A 17,562-nucleotide genomic window follows, 5' to 3' on the forward strand; every position below is an offset into this window, starting at 1 on the left:
AGATTCATATCTTTCAATTTCCTCGGCCAACCCGGTACTAGCTCAAAACTCGGATATTCTATCATATAAACCGTATTGTCAACAAACAATACGAGTTGGCCCGAAGGTCGTCGATACGCATCCGCCAAACGCGTAAAATTATCGGGAAGAAAACGCAGATAGTCCGTCAATAACAACGACCTACCGTAAGATTTTCCGTTTAGATCGACCATAAGTAATGTCGATACGCCACATACATTCTATTTTCTAATACCAATACCGCATCGACGCGTCGCAACGCGCACAGATCCACGGAATTCCCCGTATCGCGCGTCGCAATCGTGGTCGTCGCTACGGTCGTCGTAACTGGTCCCGCAATTTCGCTCTTATTTCTTAAACCAGTATAAATTCTGAATGGCGAGAAAATCCGCTTCGCTCAATCGCACGGGAAAGGTCTTAGAGGGAACAAAGGCGTACATTATCGCATCTTTTAAAGGACTGTGATGTAATCCTAATGCGTGACCGATCTCGTGCGTCAACGTATGCAACAGATGAATCGTATCGTCAGGATTAACAGTTAACTCGATGTGCCACTTCTCCGCGCTATCCACGTGCACCTCTGACACTTTTGACGATGGTAAAAAAGCGTGAGCTAACACGTTTCCTGGTCCGTCCAGCAACGACGGACATATTCGGCTACCTTGATGCCGAGGATCTACAAACGTGTGAAAACCTTTCCGAAACGATATCACGATATCGGGATTCGTCGAATTGCGCTCGAACGTCAGCGACGAATTCGCAACCCACATCTCGAACGCGACTTCGGTGACTCGTAGAACGCTCTTGCTCGTCAGATGAAAGTTCCAAGTGAGATGCGTCTTCGCCCATTTCCTCGGAGAATCGTCCGTCATTTAATATATCTTTGACGCCGCATCGCGGTTTACGCATTTGTTCCAATGTAGCTTTGTTAAGAACACCATCACCAGGTATACGATAATACTCCTGAAAAAGCGCAATCGCGTGTCTCAGAGCCAACGTCGCGTTATCTGATATCGTTTGCACGTTATCGCCATCCAGATATCCGTAGGTTTGCAAAAACCGAATCGTCTCCTCGTCGCTGTCGGCGACGGAGTCGCGAATCGCCGCGATCACGGCGATTCCACGAGCGGGCATCATCGCGCGAGACAGAAGTCAAATCGACACTGCGCGCCGACCGAAATACGCGCGAACCGTTCGATTGATGTTGCCATCGGTCGCGAGAGGGCGAGGACGCGATGAATCGATCCGAGTCGCGAATCAGAAATTAAAAATCGCTTTAATTTCTATTCTGTATCGCGTGAGATTATTCTCGTCGAACGAATCCAAATATAAGTAACGCGATTACACACTAACGAATGACGATCTCGCTAAAGATCCCATACGCAATATCATTAACAATACAAAATAGAGAACAAAAGTACACAATAGAGAACAAAAATAAAAGCATGACAACGATAAAATAGCAATAGAATAAAGAACGAAGAAATAAACAATAGACTAATTTTCTATCGCCGTTGCGGTCAGATTTCCCGTAGTCACGCGTACCGAGCGCGAAAAATGACGCATCGCACAACATTCACATTCCCAATGAAATATTATCTTCTTATTAATACTCCTACGATAATTTTTTCTTCTCGCGCAACTCCCACTCTCGTCTCTCTCTCATACGTTCTCGGAACGAGAAAAAAACTTCGACATCATATTTGCGCACACTTTTACATATATATTCGTGTATATTCTTATATATTCGTGTATATTTTTATACATATATTCAATTAATAATTAATATACATTTATTCGTGTATATTCTTATACATATATTCAATTAGTATATATATTAATATATTCTTTTACATAGAAATATTAGTACATTTTTTTCTTTTACATATACTCGCGCTCTTCGCCACAATCAATACCCCCTGACGATAATTTGCGCGAACGTCATAGCGATACATTCTACTCGCTGTCGCACTCGACGCTTCTCGCTTCCCCGCGCACTCCGGGTACTTTCCTCAAATCATCGGCGACTCGATCTATCAACTGTCGCATCAACTGCTTCTTCCGATCCGACACGGAGTTCAAAAATTGAACTCTCAATTTCGCATACTTCCACCAGTTATGTCTCTTCTTCTTAACTATATCCTTGACATTGTACACGTACATTCGAACCAATTCGCAATCGATCCCTTTCTCGCCCGGAGATCTCGCCTCGAGCTGTCATCCACCCTGCAACTTCGTCACATACTGAACGAATCGATCAGCCTCCTCCTTATCTCCAGATAGAGACGCGAACAATGCGTCTAAACCACTGCCACAACTCTCATCAACTTTCCCTCTCGTAGTATTCAAACGCGCAAGATATTTCTCGTACTCATCGTCGAGATCCCCTTTCGTCGTTTTCAAACGTGCTAGATATTCCCAGTAATCTCGTATCCAATTCGAAGAAGCCTCCTTCGTTCTCGATCTCCATAAGCGACGCACGCTCGTCCGGCGTCGCGGAACTCTCGACCAAGCAAACCATACTGTCCCCAGAGCAATACGAGTTCCACGGACCCTTTCGACTCCAGACATCAGTAACGATACGTATAGCGTTCCTCATACGCTCAGCCTCGCGTATACGCGCGACCGACTTCCTCGATGAATCGCCAGATGTTTAAACAAAAACGCCATCATTAGCCGCAAATTACACGACGTCGAATGCATAGACGTCCACATCACGCGCATCAACTCGAGCGAGTCGACCGCATCGCTCTCGACTTCCGCCGATGTCTCGTTCTCCTCTTCCCGCTCGATCGTTTCTCACGCCCCATCATCATCGCGTGTTTCTCCCGTTCCACTATCTCGCGTTCCATCTCTCTCGAGAACTCAAGCGAATCTTCTAAGAGCGATATTATCTCCGGATCCTTCAATTGACTCTCCAAAACATTAAAGTGACTCTCCGAAACATTAGACTGACTCTCCATCTCGCAAACTACTAACAATATATCGTCGACACTCCTAGTTAAATACTCTCTAAAGTGACGTAAAAAACACGTCAAACCACAAACAGGACGCGCTAAGCCCCGCGGAAAACGCTCGAACGCGAGACGCGCCTAATCGCGACGTGCGAGACGCGCCTAATCGCGACGTTATGGAAAACAGATACGACTAGGGCGACGCGACAAACCGCAACATCCTGTAAACAACGCGAGTCGCCTCGACGGCGCGACTAATCGCGACGTTCGCGCCCAAGGCTACGCGAAAAGCGCTAGACTGCGCGGAAAACGCTAGGGCGGCGTAACGCGCCCAAGACTACGCGAGCCCGAAAAAAAACGCTAAGGCGGCGTCGATGACGCGCCCGGGGTTATCTAGCGGGAAACACTAGGACGCGCCCGAAAAAAAAACGCTAGGGCGGCGTCGAGAACGAGCCCGAAAAAACGCTAGAAAAAAACGCTAGAAAAAACGCTAGAAAAAACACTAGAAACAAACGCTAGAAAAAACGCTAGAAAAAAACGCTAGAAAAACAAACGCTAAGGCGGCGTCGAGAACGGGGGGAACCGACTCGGGGAAACCCCGCGACCGCCTTACCGACAAACCTGTCTCGACGACCGCCAGAGGGATCTACCTTCTCTCCCCGGATACGAACCCTCTGAAGAAAGAAAATCATCTTACCGACAAAGGGAGTTTGAGGTCCCCTAGGGATTCTCTACGATGCCCCTCTCTCTCCTCGCCCCCCTCCATGCCACTGGGGGACCTCGGACCCCCTTTGTTATCCTACTCTCAGACATACCGAATTTTGCCAGTAGTCTTTCGATGTAGGTCTGTTGATGAATAAATATCGACCTATTGGTCTTATTTCTTGTAATCTGCATTCCCACAAAAAAATTCAAGGAATCGCAGATTATCTCGAATTATCTTCAGTTATCTTCAATTTGTTGATTACTGAGTCGAGAGCTTCTTCAATTTCTGCGAATAATAATCCATCATTCACGTATAGAGCTAAATAAACCGTGGAATTACAAAACGTGCCACTATAAATACATTTATCAGCCTGTGACTCTCTGAAATCAAAACGCTCTAAAAATCCATCGAAAGTTGTATTCCAATAGCGTGATGCCTGTTTTAAACTATAAATAGCTTTATTTAACTTACAGACTTTATTGATATTTGTCACCTCTAGACTCTCTGGTAGAGTCATATACGAGAATAGCCTGAAAAGTTTTGAGCCTTAACATGAAGATGATGTTGCTCGTCAAAACCATTCTAGTACTATAATAGTATATGCTTTGAAAGACTTTTGTGAAAATTTCAGCCATTTTGGACGCTCAGTTGTCGTTTGATAGTCGTTTGTATCAGTCGATGTCAGTGTTTTTGTAAAAATGGAAAAAATTGAATATCGTGCCGTGATTAAATTCTTACATTTGAAAGGCAATACGCCTGCGCAAATTAAAATTGAGTTGGACGCTGTTTACGGGGACTCTGCCCCATCATTTGCCACCATAAAAAGATGGGCAGCTGAATTTAAACGTGGTCGTACCAGCTTGGCTGATGATGAGCGTTCGGGACGGCCAAAAACTGCGACCACCGCTGATAACATCGAAAATGTTCATCAAATGGTACTGGACGACCAAGGTTAGAGAGATAGCAGAGACTATGAGCATATTGAAAGAACGCGTTTGTCATATATTGATTGAAGAATTGGATATGCGCAAGCTATCCGCGCGTTGGGTGCCGTGCTTGCTCACTTTGGACCAAAAACGAATTCGAACATTTCCAAAGCTTTGTTGGAACGGTTCAAGCGAAACGAGTCAGATTTTTTGCGTCGATTCATAATTGTTTATTTTATTTATTATTTATTTATTATTTATAATCCGTGCCTTTCGACTTTGGATGGCTTCCAGCTTTACAACTACATTTTCTTTTTACATTTTACTATACATATGTTTAATATCCTAATCTAATACAATTTCCACTCCCTTTTCTATTGCTTATCTATTGCACTGTTTATCTTTATTGTTCATCTCTCTCTCTGTTCCTCTCTCGCTCCGCCTCCCGTTCCTCTTCTCACTCCCTCCTGCGTCCCTCTCTCCATCCTCCCTCTCCTTCTCCCTCTTCACTGCTCCCTTCTCTGTTACTATGCTCAGTCTCCCTTCCTTCATCCTTTCTTTCTCCTCCCTCTCCGCCTCTTATTCTGTCTATTCTTTTTAATATATCTTTTCCTTTTCCATCTTGTTCCAATATTTCTTCTATTGGCATTTCCACCTTGGTAACTTCACATTCTTTCAAGACGTGCCATATGCTCTCCGTTTCTTTTTCGCATACTCTACATTTCCTTTCTTTTTCTGCTCTCCAGTATTGGCTTCCTCTCGCTGTGTTTCCGCATCTGTATCCAGCTATTAAGTTCTTGTCCTCTTTTTTCATTTTTCCTCGCAGATACACTGGCATGTCCTCTGTCACTATGTGCCTGTAGTACTCGTTAAATTTTGACTCTTCGATTTTTCTCCTTCTCTCCTCTCTCTCTCTCTCTTCTCTCTATTCGCTCCATTATTAATTGCGTTATTCTTTTAGGCTCCTCGCTCTCTCTTCTCTCCCTCAGTTCTCTGCTTACTTCCGACTTCTCCATCATTATCCTTCTCTTCTTTTCCCACTTGTTTTCTTCGCTTTCTCTTTTTCCTTTTTCTATCTCCCTTATGCATTCTGTTACTAACTTCTTGTTCGTTTTCCTGTTAGTCTCTTCGTACTTGCTTACTCTTCTTATAGCCTCTATCCTTATTTCCCTCATCTTCGTCTCCTCCAGCAATATGTGGTTTGGTGTCCTTCTATCTAGTCCCAAGATCCATTTTGTATATTTCTATCCCAAGATCCATTTTGTATATTTCTTTTTGATCCTGTCTAGCCTTTCCTCATTTTTCCATCCCCATACTTCTGCTCCGTATAATGCAATACTTTCCACTAGCGCATTGAACATCTTCATTCTTCTCTCGAAGTCATCCTTAAACAGTTTCTCTCCAATGCTCCATGTTTGCTTCATCGCGATCATCGCTCTTCTCATTCTTTCCTCTAGGTGCCTTTCTGCTCCATTGTTTTTTTGTATGATGTATCCCAGATATTTCATCTCTTCACCTCCTCGATGTCCTCCTCTCCCCATCTCCACTCTGTCTTTCCTCTTCGTCCTCTTCCTCTTTCGAAAACTAGTACTTTAGATTTTCCTGGACTTAGTAGTAAGTCTTTTTTTTTGGATGTATTTTCTAAATCTCTTCATCATACCTTTTAATTCCTGTTCGCTTGTTGCCAGTAGCACGATATCGTCTGCAGTTATTGACCAGAATTTTTCCTTTCCTACTACTATTCCTCCTGTTTGTTCCTTTTTCAGTTCCGCCTCCAGGTCCGCCAAGTATATATTAAACAGCGTAGGGCTCAATGGGCATCCCTGTCTTAATCCTCTCTTTGTCCAGAATATCTTTGATTTTTTCCTACCCTCACTATATTCTTCGTCTCTCTATACGTTTCCATTATTCTTTTTCTTAATCTCTCTCCAACACCTTGTTTTTCCACCATTTCTCCTAGCTTCTTTCTATCCACCTTATCAAAGGCTGCCTTTAGATCCGCAAAGAATGCATACAGCTTTCCTTTTTTCCTCGCTAACTTCCTGTTCGCCACATAGTTTAGTGTGTACACCGCATCAATGTGTAACGGCAGGGCCGTTACGAATGTACATATATATATATATATATATATATATACATACACATACGTAAATATACACATACATATATACATACAGAGAAACGCTTGGCTTACTATCCTGCACTATCCATCCCGCTTGCACGTACACCACTCGCGCTATCGCATTCGCTTGCCTGCAGGGCGCACGCGCCGTCTCGCTCACGCTATCTCGCTCGCGATGTCCCCACGCGATACCGACTCCCCGCCACCGGACCGACGGCGCGTAGTGGGGTATATAAGCCCGGCCGGCCGAGACATCGAGACCAGATCCCATCCTGCGATCCGACTCCTGATACCTAACCAGTACCTACTACCTCTCGGGGCCAAGGTTTCTCTTGGCTCTGCCGGGTTTCACCGGCTTTCTCTACCTACGGGCTGAGGTTTCACTCAGCTCTGTCGGGTTTCACCGACTCCTGTCACCGCTCCACGGGCTGAAGTTTCACTCAGCTCTGTCGGGTTTCACTGACTCCTGTCACCGCTCCACGGGCTGAGGTTTCTCTCAGCTCTGTCGGGTTTCACCGACTCCTGTCACCGCTCCATGGGCTGAGGTTTCACTCAGCTCTGTCGGGTTTCTCCGACTCCTGCCACCGCTCCTCGGGCTGAGGTTTCACTCAGCTCCACCGGGTGTCACCGGTTTCCGTTGCGAAGGCAGGGCTCGACGTGGCACTCGACCCTGCCCGCAATACCTAACCGTCCCACCTGACATTAGCTCGTAAGTGCATGCGATAGAGATTAAGGCCGCTAGTTATAAGTCCGTAATCCTAAGATCCCTAGTGATAACCACGCCGTGTAAATCGACCGTTGCCGACCGCACACCGCACCTGTCCTGCGCATCTCATCGCCTTGCGCCAACCAATTGCGTCCCCGCTTCGCTACCAGCGACACTGCGACATCTCCTGGCCCTGCACGCTGTATCTCTCTTTCGCTAAAATAAACTATCTTTTTCACGCCGCCACTTGTGTTCGCGTACGCTTGAGTCTCCCCTCCTCTCGAACCCGGACACCGACGAGCCGATCCGAGCGTCGAGCGAGGTGACCGCGTTACAAATGGTTCCTCTTCCTTCTCTGAACCCAAATTGTCCTTCTTCAAGATTCTTCTCTACTTCCTTTTTCAGTCTTTCATTTAGCACCTTTGCATATATTTTGTATGCTGTGTCCATCAGCGTCACTCCTCTATAATTAGTTACCTATTCTTCTCTCCTCTCTTATAAATTGGGCTTATTAGGCCGTTGTTCCATTTCTGCTGTATGCCTCCTCCTTTCCATATCTTGTTTAGCAGCATCACAAAGGTTTCTCCTATTTCTTTTGGCATCAGCCTCCATGCTTCGTTTTCGATTTCATTCTCTCCCGGGGCTTTTCCCTTCTTCAGTTCTATTAGTTGTTTTATTATTTCTTCCCTTGTTAATTCGTTCTCTTCCTCTTCTCTCTCCTGTTCCGCCTTTTCCGTCTCCTTCTCTTCCTCTTCTTCTTTCGTTATTATTTTATCTTTTGATCCATCCAACAGATCCAAGAAGTGCATGGTCCACCTTTCTATCTCTATACTTTCGCTTATCCCTTCTTTCTTCTTTCTGTATTTGTTTATGTATCTCTACGCCTCTTCTTCTGTCCTTATTGCTTTTATCCTTTCCTCTTCTTCTCTTTCATGTTTGTGCTTTTTTTCTTGCACCATTCTCTGTATTCTTTCCTCTTTTGTACGAATTCTTCTCTGCTTATTTTCCCTCTTTTTAGCCTTCCAAGTTCTTTCCTCAATTCCCTTTTTTTCTTATTCTATTCTTTACCATGCCACGTCCTCCTTCCTATCTTCCATAGTGCGATCTTCTTCTTGACTTTTGTGATTGATTTCTTTACTTTTTCTTCTAGTTCCTTCCAGATTCTCCCACTTTCCGTCTGCTCACATTTCCATCCTACACACTTCTCATGATATTGCTGTATCCCTTCTTCTGTCCATACACTTGTTACCTTTTCAATAGTGTTGCTTCTTCTCTCCTTCTTTCTGTCAGCTCCACCTCCAGCGGAACGTGGTCTGATTCTATTCTGTCACCTTCTTTTATGTTTTTTATCTCTTCCATTGCTTTTACGTTCGTTATGACGTAATCTATTACTGACGCTCCGCTTTCTCCTATGTAGGTCCAACCTCCTATCTCCTCGCCGCTTCCATTTAATATCGTCCATCCTCTCTCTCTCAGTCCGTTTAGCATTATAATTCCCTCTCTGTTTATCACCTTATCCTTTGATTTTCTTACCTCTTCCCCCTTCCTCTCTCCCGCTTCTATTGGTCCTCCCCTGTTTCCTATCCTTGCGTTGAAATCACCTCCTATTATTAAGTGGCTTTCCTTTTGCTCTTGGATTTCTTCCAGTAGGACTTCCATGATTTCCTCGATGCAATGACTGTATACTGTGACTATCCTCCATCTGCTACCGCCATGCACGACTTCCATTTCCGCCATTCCTTTGCTTATTTTCCTCGTGTTGATTAATTTTATATCCTTTCTTGTTGCCATCATGATTCCTCCCTCTTCCTTTTTTATTTTCCCTTATTGCTGGAATGCTGTACCACTGTAATTCATTAGGTAATTTCTTTATGATTTTCTTCCATGCTTGTTCTTCTATCCATGTCTCTGTTAGTGCTATCACGTCGAATTTTTCAAGATATTCCCATGTGTCCTCTCCTTTGTTCATTATTCCAGCTATGTTCCAGAAACAAATTTTTAGTCTCCGAGCTCTGTCCTTCTCTTCTTCCTCCTCCTGTCTCTTCTGTCCTCAATCTCTTCTTCCTCCTCTCTCTTCTTCTAATTTTTCCTCCCTCTCGTTCCATCTATATTCCTTATCTCTCATTATTATTTTCTTGTATCCTACTCTTGCTCTTTCGCCTTTCTCTCTTTCCTCTCTCGCTATCTCCCTGAGTTTCCATTGCATCTTTCTTTCTTTCTTTGTTAAGTTGTTCTCTATGATTACACCTCTCTCCAGTTCCTTCTTTTTCTTCATGACCTCTTTCTTCTGTTCCCAGCTGTCTATCTTCGCTATCACCATGTTTCTATTTTCGCTCCCTTTTATCTTGTACGCCCTCCTTATTTTTATCTCTGCCTTTATGCTATCTTTTAGGAAGTTCTCTACCTCCTTCTCCAACTTCTCCTCTTTTCAGTTGACTCCCTTGATCACGATATTGTTCTTTCTGTCCTCTTTCTCTCTTCTCTCGTTGCTCGCCTCTAACTCTGCTATTCTCTTCTCCACCAGCTCTCTTTCCTGCGTCCATTCTTTTTTTTCTTTTCTTCTTTTCTCTTCTCTTATTTTTCTTTCTTCCATTATTTGTTCTCTTATCTGCTTTTTAAATCTTTCCATTCCTTCTCTGATCTCCTTTATCTCCGTCTTTACCTCCTCCATCATTACGATCATTCTCTCTTCGAAACCTTTTCTTCGCGCCACTTCATTTCCCGTAGGCATAATAAACTTGCCAATTGTCCCTTTTTCCTTCTTACTCCTGGTTCCTGCTACCGATGCCATCTGCCGCCTCTTCTCTCACCGTTTTCGTTTCTTATTGTAATTCCCTAGTGTTAGAGTCTTTCTCGCTCGCGCAGCGTTGGCTGCTTTCGCGCTTGCGCGCTCCAGTCCAGCGCTCGCGGCACGAGGCTTTTTTATTCAGCGTTGAGCAACTCTAACTTCCTTTGTCCACTTGCTGTTTCTCCTTTTGTTTTCTTTTGCTCTTATTTTTTTACTTCTTCCCTATTCTTTCCGTTTTTCCTCTCGTCTCTCCTCACTCACTGATCCCCTCCTCTCCTCTGTTTGCTCTCTGTTCTCTATGTCCTTACTTATACTTATATTCTTTCACGGGCAAGGCTTCACATCTTCATACTTCGCCTGATCCGCCGGAAGACCACGATTCATAATTGTAGATTGTAGATATAAGAAATAATAATAATTGTAAGATAGAAGAAACTTGGATCCACCACTTCTACACTCCAGAGACAAAAGAACAGTCAAAACAGTGGACTGCAAAGGGTGAACCTGCTCCGAAAAAGGTGAAGACGGTTCCATCAGCTGGGAAGGTAACGGCGACTGTTTTTTGGGAAAGTCACGGAATTGTGTATCGACTATCTTGAAAAAAATAAAACAATAACGGGAGCGTATTACGCATCATTATTTGATAAGCTGAAGGCAGAAATTGCAAAAAAACGACCGCATTTGAAGAAGAAGAAAGTTGTTCCATCAAGACAACGCATCTGCTCACACTTCGGCGGTCGCCATGACAAAATTCACGAATTGCACTTCGAATTGGGTTGGAATTGGAACCATTCACCAGTATTCTAGTCTCCAGCGTCTTTTTCCTGTTTCCTAAGCTTAAAGTTTCGCTTGGAGGATAGAGATTTTCATCGAACGAGGTCATCGCATACGTAAACGCCTATTTTGCGGAGCAAGACGCCAACTACTATTTGGAGGGGTTAAAGAGGTTAGAGTATCGGAAAAGTATATTGACTTAAAAGGAGATTATGTTGAAAAATAAAACTATATTTGACCGAAAAAATACTTGTTTCTATGTTAGGCTCAAAACTTTTCAGACTTTGTATATCTCTTCGTTGAGCTTACCGTTAAGAAATGCAGTTTTCACATCGAATTGTTTCATGCGAAGATTATTTTGGGCAGCAACTGCTAATAGCGTTCTTAATAAGTACTTGATCACAGATGAGAATATTTCCGTGTAGTCGATCCCTTGCTTTTGTGCAAAATCTTGGGCACAAGTCTGGCTTTGAAGCGATTTATTTCGCCTGATGCTGTGTACTTGGTTTTGAATGTTCATTTGCATCCTGTGGGTTTCCGGTCAGAGGGCAAATCGACTATTTCCCACGTGTTATTGGCTTTGTGTGCATTCAGTTCTTCATGTATGAAATAAGAAGGGAGGGTGTGCGTCACGACGGGGCCCGACCACGACCAGTCGTGAAAACTCGTAATTATTTTGCGAAAAAATACCACCTCAGCCAGGAATCGAACCTGGATCTCTTGCTTACCGGGCAGGCATCTTATCCTTTCTACCGAGACATGTGATGGTATTTATCGCAAATAACGTGTTTAGAATAACACAATGATACATATATATATACATATATTACAATATACACACACACATATATATATATATATATATATATATATATATGTGTGTGTATTCCATGCTTCTTTCCATTTATCACTGTTCGGACCTGTGATTGCTTCCTGGTAGTTCACTATAAGTGATTCACTATATATCACGAAATTTGTCTCAAATTTTTCTGGAAGTCGAAGTGTGAACCTCCCGTAGACAGTGGGGTTGTGTATTGCTTCCTTCTGAATTTTGTTTTCTCTGCGTGACATCCTCGGTTTCAACATGTGCCTCGCACATCTTCATAAGGAGGCGTCTGATCATCCATTGCATCGTCAATGTTTGTGATCCAGAGCGGTATGGTTACCTTAACGTTTTGAGAATAATTGTGATCGCCTGAAGTTGACGTCTCTTTATCAAATATTACGTCCCAACTTACGTTAATCTGTCGAGTCTTCGGGTCATAGAGACGGTAATTAGTGGAATCCATGGAAGAAGGCAAAAACCATACAGTCGAACAGCAACGCGCGATCTTAGAAAATATAAAAAAGCAGGCACTTTACAATTATCAGAACGGATTACACGAAGAGATTAAATTGATTGTACGATCGCAGCGATAGCAAACAATACAAGAAGCGATCGCAAAAGCAACCGTGGAAGAAAAAACGCGAAGATCTAGCACTCGAACGCAATCCTATCCTATCGAAACCGGCCAATATTTAAAGCGCATCCATCAAGTCCGCGTTGCGAAAAATGCGGAAAAATCGGTCATTACGGGCGCGATTGTCGGACTAGCCGTTTCACAAATAAATACGCCCTGCCTAAACCGGACAACCACGAATAAATACAATCGGAAAACAGTGTAGCTATTGCAAAAAGATAGGACATTTGCGCCACGAATGTTGGACACTGAACGGAAAGCCAGAAAACAGCAAAAATTCCGAAAAAATTTTTTCGAATTCGCGAAGAGAAAATCCCGCGAAAAAACTTTAAAAATAAAAAGAACGAAACTGGCGAAAGTAAACCGACCATCCCGCGTCCCGCGTCAGAGTATCGCGTGGAACACGTCAAGGGGACATCGCTTGTCAACACTCGTCGGACTAAACGCGATCACATCACCAATTGCAGAAACCAAAGATAGAAAAATAAATTTCTTGTTTGATACGGCGCATCAGCAACAATAATAAAATTAAAACATTTACTAGACCACGTCCTAATCTACGAAGAAAAAATTAAGCTAACAGGCATAACAGGACATGAAACATTGGGCAAAGCACATATTACGGTGCAACTGTCGCGAAAAAAGATATGATACCCCGTATACATAGTACGAGATAATGCGCCAATGGAATACGATGCGATCCTAGGAGCAGATTTTTGGCAATATATAACCGCATTCAATCCAAAAACAAATTTTGTACAATTTAAAAATACGAATTTCAAACTTTACCCATACAGGCGCGTAACATTAGGACCGCGCAGCGAAACAATCGTGCAAATCATGACTAATCACACAATTAGATTGACGAAACCAGAGGAAATGATACCTGGAATTTTTGTCTAATCGAATCGCGAAATTACACATGTCCAATCAGCATAATAAATATTACTGAAGAAGAAAAAATCGTTCAGGTACCGCAAGTAATTAGAAGAGATAAACATACAAGAAAAAATAACACAGGAATCTATGAACGCAATGCAGACAAAAAATAAAAATATAAAATTAATCTCTCGAGAAGAGCAAATAAACAATTCCTTACGCACAGAACATTTAAATACAGAAGAACGAAAATCGGTACTAGAATTATGTCACGAATATAATGACGTCTTTCATTTAGAAGGAGATACATTAACGTGCACAACAAAAATTAAGCACGAAGTAATGATACGAACAGATTCGTCACCAGTAAATGTATGACCTTACCGTTTATCTGAAAAACATAAAGATGAGATAAACAAACAAATTCAAGAAATGCTAATGCAGGAAATTATAAAACCGAGCATCAGTCAATGGAACGCACTATTAGTCATGCCGAAAAAGACAGACGCTTCAGGAAAAACAAAATTACGAATTTTAGTAGATTTCAAAAAATTAAATGATCTCACAATCGGAGATTCATTCCCGTTGCCCAACATAACGGATATATTTGACCAGCTGGGCAACGCGAAATATTTCACGACAGTGGATCTTGCATCAGGTTATCATCAGATACCAATGGCAGAGCAAGATAAAAATAAAACTGCATTCTCTACGGTCATTACGAATTTAACAGAATGCCATTTGGTTTAAAAAACGCATCTGCAACCTTCCAACGACTAATGAATTCAATTTTAACGGATTTGCAAGGAATTAAATGTCTAATATATCTCGATGACATTGTAATATACGGTCCTAGCCTTACAGAACATAACAAAAGATTAAAATTAGTTCTTCAAAGATTAAGAGAGAACAATTTAAAGCTCCAACCGGATAAGTGCGAATTTTTACGAAAAGAAGTAGTCTATTTAGGACATATAATTACTGAAAATGGAATTTCGCCAGATCAATCAAAATTGCACACCGTAAAAAACTTTCCTACGCCCAAAAAGATAAAAGACGTGCAATCATTCATTGGATTAGCCGGATACTACAGAAAATTTATCGAAGATTTCTCACGAATCGCAAAACCATTAACAAAACTCACAAAAAAGGGAGAGAAATTCGAATAGACCGAAACACAGCAAAATGCGTTTGAGACTGAGCTAAAGAATAAATTAACGACGGCACCGATATTGAAATATCGACTTTACGAGAGAATTTCTTCTAACTGCGGATGCATCGAAGCAATAAGAGCCATCTTCGCAAGGCGAGGTAGGTCAAGACCGACCTGTCGCGTATGCCAGTCGTGTACTATCACGAGCGGAACAGAATTATAATACGACTGAAAAAGAATTACTCGCAATAGTATGGGCAGTAAAACATTTCAGACTTTATTTATACGGGACAAAATTTAAAATAACCGACCATTAATATGGTTATTCAACGTAACATCCCGGATCACGTTTAATCAGATGGAGATTAAAGTTGGAAGAATATGATTACGAAATAATACACAAAGCTGGGAAAGCCAACGCTAACGCTGACGCATTAAGTCGTAACGTGGCGGCAATAACTGAAGAACAACAAACTGACGACGTCACGTCAGAAAAACAATACGAAGAAAAATATAAGAAACAAATATTATATGAATACTATGACGCACCTGTGGGAGGACACTAGGGCGTTGAATGGACAAACAGAATACGATTACATCACAACTGGCCAGGATTAAAACGAGATGTTGAACAATACATCTCCAAATGTGAACATTGCCAGAAGAATAAATTGCGACGCGAAAGCACCGTTAATGCTAACAAATACGCCAACAAAATCATTTGAAAAATGCGCATTAAATATCGTAGGACCATTGCTTATAACAACGATGTGAAACAAATATATACTGACATTTCAGGACAGCCTAACAAAATTTAACAAAGGAATACCGGGACAAAACCAAGAAGCGACAACAATAGCAAAAGAATTCGTGACAAAAATCATATTAGAATATGGAATTCCAGATAAAATCCTGACCAAGGAACGAACTTCACTAGCGAATTATTTAAAAATACATGCAAATTATTAAACTATTAAAAATACAAAAATTGCAAAAACAACGGCCTATCATCCGGAAACAAACGGAGCACTTGAAAGATCACACCGGACATTAACCGAATGTTTACGACATTATATTAATGACGAACAGACAGATTGGGATGAATAGATACCGTATGCGATGTTTGCGTATAACACGACGCTGCACACCGCTACGGATTTCACGCCGTTCGAACTGGGCACCAAGCACCGCTATCTATGGCCCTAACCAGCGCACCTAAACCATCATACACATACGATGATTATGCACAAGAACTCCGCGAAAGGATACGAGCCGCGAACCAAATAGCGAAAGAAAGCGTCAAAGAGGAAAAACAAAAAGCAAAGGAAAACTACGACCGAAAAACAAAACGCACATTCGAAGTAGGAGACAAAGTACTATTACACGACGAAACAGTTCGACGAGGGCGATCGAAAAAATTAGACGCGTTATGGACCCTATGTAATTTTAGAAAAAACAGGCGATGTAAAATAAAAAATGGGACGCCGAACAATAAACGTGCACGCGAACCGAATCAAAGCGTTCATCGAAAATTAAAAAGAGATAAGATAAAAGCGAAAAATAATAATAATAGAAAATAAAAAACAGTGGGACTTACCGACAAAAAAACTTCAGTAGATCCAGATAATAGCGCTCAATAATAAATCCATATATTAGAAGTAAATTAACAGCTAGTACGCTATACTACAACACTACACTAAAAAACTAAAAATAACAAAAGTGGAGTCTTAAGAGCTATCCGGCAGGGGAGGGAAGCTCGTCCTCGTCGGAAGATCGTTGGCTGGCAAACCCTCCAACGGATCAGCCACCGGGTCATCTTCCGTATCAACCTCCACATCAGCCAAAACTGCCTCAGACATACTGATGAAGCTCGTAGAGCTCCACAGACCAGGGCAACTCTACAACTCTGCCGGGATCACCAGCAGTAACAAAATAAATATAGTTGTCGCCGACGTGAAATACACCATCGACAGAAAAACGGTTGACGATTGACAGCCACTCGCGCACGCGACGAAAATGCACCTGAGCGGCAGGGTTGTCCATGAACTCGTGGACATCACTATCGTCTATTTAGACGACAAAACTCGTCATCAGACGACGCTTCCGCCGCGGCCCGATTAAAATTTTCTCGAGAGCTCATGGTGTTACGAGAAGGATGTTTCAACAACTGACGAGATGCAGGCAATAGACTCATCGCGAAAAATAGATGAAATATTAGAAGGGTCACACGGAATATCTAACACCGATATAAAAAGCATACCAAGAGAAATGATAAACGTTATAAAAAGTAAGCTCAACAGATTCACAGGAGAATCTTTTTAACTAAGATAGCGAAATAAGAATAAAGTAATATTACGCCAGAGAATATGATAAAAAAGAAACGCCGATTTCAAATACCGCAAACTCTCTATAAAAAATAAGAAATTTTATTTTAACATCCAGAATAAAGATATAGGTAACCAATGGAGAAGAAGAAGAAAAATTACCATGTGAAGTAGAGAACTTCAAACACCACCCCGGAATATACTTCGAGGAAATAGGAAAGCTGAACGTAATCAACTCATTCTGGAAAATAGTTATAAGAATAGATATCTCACCAATCGAGAAACGAGCAGAGCAAATAGAAGAATACATTCTTAATAAACACAAAAAAACACAAAACGTATGCACTATGCTACAAATTACAAACAAAGGGTCATGTCAAAACTATAACAATATAATTGAAAATAACTACCAGCGATTAAAACATTTAATAAAAAGAATAAACTTTCTGTATAAAACACAAAATACGAAAACGAAACGAGGATTGATAGATGGAATAAGAACTGTTCCCAAGACATTATTTGGAACAATAGATAATGATGACAGAAAACTAATCAACGAACAATTAAATATTTTACATAACAAACAGCAAACGACAGAGCACATAATAAAAAATCAAATCAAAATTATAAACGCGACAATAGCGCATATAAATAATTACGAAAAGATAATTCAAGATAACGAAAACGTTCTAGCAGATGCAATCAAAAAATTAGAAACGATAATAACAGCAGAAATAAGTAGCGAAAACATA

At 41.8% G+C, this 17,562-nt stretch overlaps 1 protein-coding gene and 1 pseudogene across 1 annotated transcript in view; both read right to left on the minus strand.

The window, feature by feature from the left end:
- Positions 1-17,562, minus strand: part of LOC148936914 (uncharacterized) — a 128,909-nt gene that overhangs the window by 23,011 nt on the left and 88,336 nt on the right. The window lies entirely within an intron of this gene.
- LOC112552838 (uncharacterized) lies at positions 3,234-6,491 on the minus strand (annotated as a pseudogene).

Source organism: Pogonomyrmex barbatus, unplaced genomic scaffold (genome assembly GCF_055798465.1).
Source record: "Pogonomyrmex barbatus isolate J1 unplaced genomic scaffold, ASM5579846v1 scaffold19, whole genome shotgun sequence".
NCBI classification, from domain to species: Eukaryota; Metazoa; Arthropoda; class Insecta; order Hymenoptera; family Formicidae; genus Pogonomyrmex; species Pogonomyrmex barbatus.